Below are 4020 nucleotides of genomic sequence, written 5' to 3'. Positions count from 1 at the left end.
GAAGAAGAAGAAGAAGAAGAAGAAGAAGAAGAAGAAGAAGAAGAAGAAGAAGAAGAAGAAGAAGAAGAAGAAGAAGAAGGAGAAGAGGAGGAGGAGGAAGGAGGAGGAAGAGGAGAAAGTTAGGGACAGGACCTGGTCCTCAGGAGCTCACCATGTTCCATGCTCCTCAACTAAGCCTCTCCTCACTTCCTGTGCCTCCTAATAACGCCATAACTTATGACCCTATCAGTGGATCAGTCCATTGAGCCCCAGTGGTCCAAACATTGTTACAAAGCCCTGCCAACACAGGAACCTTTTGGGAAACACTTTAGAGCCAAACCATGAAAATGTGTATTCACCCACTGCACTTAATATAAGTATACACCTCAACAAATGTGCCCAAACCGAGCACCCTCAGGGAACTATGTCACGAGTCAGGTCACCCCCAAATCTCCTTCACAGCCCTTTCCAACCATGCCCTCTCTAGGTAGCCCCATTCTGCCTTCCAGAGCTATGGACTCATTTTGCTTCCTTTTATACTTTTAATTGTTGGAAGTATGGAAAATGGGCTCTATGACATCTAGTTTCTTTTGTTCCATGTGTGAGAGTCATCTATGTTGTTGTTTGTAGCAATACTTCTCTTGGCTGTATAGTATTTCACTATATAACTACATTGCAATTTGTGCATTTCCCTGCTATGTGGCATTTGGTAATTTACAGTTTAGATCTAAAATGTCACCCTTCCCCCAAGTCTCATATGTTCATAGCTGGGGCTTTTGGAAGATGATTGAGTCATGAGGTGCCATACTCATTAGCAGATTCACTGATTGGGAGTTCACAGCTGAATATGCTGTTAGGAGGTGCCTGGTGGGGAGAGGTGGGTTGCTGCGGGGAGTGACCTGGAAGGGGGGATTCTTGTCCTTGTCCCCAGTTTGCTCTCTCTCACATCCCCCGATGAACGTCCCTTCTGTAGGCTGCAGGGTACTTTGTCCCAAAGCTGAAAAGTGACTAATACAGGACTCTGGTACAGGATACTGTTATGGACATTGTTGCAGAATCTCCCACAGCTTGTGTAGAAGGAGGCTTTCAAAGCTACAGTTGGTTACTGCTTTCCCCTTGCTTGGGGCTGTTTTCCTGAAGACAAAGGAAGACCGCTCTTATCCTAAGAAACTTTATTACCGGAAGTCCATGCTGGAGATTAAAGGGACCACAGAGATCTTAAGCCCAGGTCTCTCATTCTGCACAGCAAGACGCTGAACTCAGACACAAGGGTTGACTGACCCAGATACAAGGTTGGCTCCAGCTTGCCTCCAAGCCAAGGTCCTGAACTCTAGGTCCCAGGCTGTTTTTTGAGAGCTTGAGGAGAGCTGTGCAAGACCGCAGGGAGAACTGGCGGCTGGGTTGGGCCCATCAGGATGACGGCGCTAGAGAGAGCAGAGGGGCTGGGGCTGGTGGCTGTCTTGCTCCTACATTTTCCATTCGCTTGGGCTGAAGCCAAGGAAAACACAAACTGGGCTCCTCCTCCCACCGGGGAAGTCGGAGGGAAACCTTTACAATTAGTCTGGAAAATCTTCTACCTCCTGTCCTCCCAGTGTGTGTGGGGGTGCTCTGCTGGTGGGAGGGACGGGGTTCCAGGGTCTGGAACAAGATGGGCTTCCCCCTCCAGGGGCTCACAATCTTTGGTAAAACCAGACAGACCTTGGGCGTAGCGCAGAACTCTATTTATTGCGCCCTGAAATTCCATGCACCAGGAACGTGGAAGGCGCTTGGAGCCAGCCTCGGCAGAAACAGCCAGGCTGGGGACCCTCAGCTCCTGCCGGTCTTTACCGGCTGCCCCAGGCCCACCCCTTCCTCCTGCTACCTGCCAGTTTCACAGCCTGGTGTCCACCCCAGGGTCCAGGGTCCCCCGCCAGTAAATCGGCTCCATTTACAAAGAAGCGGTTTAAGCCCAGGCTGGAAGAGTCTTGCTTCTTCCTTTCTCTCACGCCCCCTGCCTAGGCCCGGCGCTGCCCACCAGGTGGCTGTGACCTGAGAGAAGAATCAAAGAGGGGTTATTTTCTTTGCCAACTCTTGCGCGCCCCCTCGACCCTCCTCAAGCAGCCGCCTTCCCGCCCCAACTCCCGCGCCAGGCTGGGGCTCCAAGCAAAACCTGATCACAATGCAATTGCCAAGTCGTTAAGGTATTTGAATTTAAAAAAAAAAAAAACTCCCGAGAAAGAAAGTATTTGATGGCTAATAATCTCATTTCAATATAATGGGACCTTCTTCTACAGAGAGCAAGACAGGTTAAGAGATATAATTATGACTTTGCAAACTCTCTCCAAGCGCGGGAGACGCTGACAGGTCTGCGCGGGGCTGCGCTCGGCTCCAGGCTCCGAGGGGAGACGCTTTGTCTCAGGGCCCGTTAAAGAGACACGGTCCCTTTCCCCCCTCGGCCTACACTGCAATTTAACTGTCAGCGCGTGCTCGCTCCGGGATCGACGTCTGAGTCCCGAGCGTGAGTGGGGATGGGGAGGGAGAGGGGGACGACCTGGGGGAGGGGGGCGAGCTCTGGACTCCGAGCTGGGCCCCCAAACCTGGCCTCTCGGGTCTTCTTGGGTCCTGTCTACACCGCAGGCTCCGGGAGAAGCAATGGTAGGAAGGACTTAGGCAAGCACAGTAATCGCCCGTTTACAAGGCGGCTTTTTTTTTTTTTTTTTTTTTTTTTTCCTCGTATGGATCCAGAAGGAATCGGATTGCCAGAACTGTTGGGTGTTAGCTGGGGAAAGGACCCCATTTGGGAAGCGGGGTTTAAGAGACGGTATGGTTAGTAGAGGAGATGTCTACGCACCCACCTCCCGCAAACTTTTTCCTTTTTCTTGCACTACAGCGCGAGAGAATGTCCCACCTGAAGCCCAGCTAGAGACTGTTCCAGGAAAGAGGAATTCTCCCAGCTTCACGAAAGTGCAAGGGGAAGAATCCCTAACGCGGTGCAGGGTGTGCACGAGGCAGGCGCACGCGGGCCGGCGAGCGCCCTGCACGCTTGACCAGGGTCGAGTTCTGCAGGTCGACGGGCTGCGGGGAAATCAGGGCCCGGAGCTCGGGAGGTGTTTGGGCGGGGTGGCCTAAGAGCTGCGCGGCGAAGCGGAGCGCAGAGACCCAGGTGCGGGCTCGGAGGCGCGCGAGGGCGCATGGGTGTGCGCGGTGCTCCCGGGACAGCTCAGGGACTCCCAACCCCAAGAAATAGCCGGGAGCAGGAGAGTGCGGGCTGGGGCGCAGAGACTCGGTCTGAGACGCCTGTTGGTCGGCGAGGGGCCTGGGACACAGGGCGCCGGAAGCCGCGGGGTCCACTTCTCCGCGTGTCCCCGACTATCTCACGAAGCCTACAGGAGCTTTACAGCCGACGGCTGGCGCGGCCCAGCTTTGCAGTGAAGGAATTCGGAGGAAGCGGGTGCGCCACCCCGCAACACTTAGGGCGCCACGACAGGCGGCCTGGCGGGAGGTGGCCGTGGTGGCAGAGCCCCTCCCCGAGTCGCCGCGGCTTCCCCTGCTGGGTCCAGGTCTTCCTCTGCGCGGCGCTCGGGACCCCTTCCCGCTGCCGCTGCGCTCTGCGGAGACCCCACACGGCAGTACGCCGGGGGTGGCGCTGGCGCGTCCCGCGGGGCCTCGCGTGCCGCGGCGTCTCCTCCAAGTGGCCTTTCAAGCTGAGCCGGGTCGCCTTCCTTCCAGGCGCCGCTGGTCCCCGCTGCCCCCAGCGCTGCTCGCCCGGTGGGTCTCGGCAGCAGCCCCTCTCCCCTCAGTGCGCCTTCCCTTCTCGGGGCCCACGACGGCCCACGGTGCCAGGCCTTTCCGGGTGGCACCCTCGCTGCCACCGCCGCACCCACCCGGACGGAGAGGGGGCGTAGGTGGGAGCAGCACCCTGGGTGCACTGGGCGGTAGTGTGTCGCGGTGCCGCCCCCCCATGTCTCCCTCCGTGTCTAAAGCGTCCCGAGGACCGTGCCGAGGCAGCCACGTGGCCGCGTTGCGGGGTGACCGTGGCGATCGGGCCGAGCCGGGCGCGCC

Source organism: Chinchilla lanigera, unplaced genomic scaffold, assembly GCF_000276665.1.
Source record: "Chinchilla lanigera isolate Chin_1 unplaced genomic scaffold, ChiLan1.0 scaffold00036, whole genome shotgun sequence".
NCBI classification, from domain to species: Eukaryota; Metazoa; Chordata; class Mammalia; order Rodentia; family Chinchillidae; genus Chinchilla; species Chinchilla lanigera.
Note: the sequence above shows the minus strand (reverse complement) of the source record.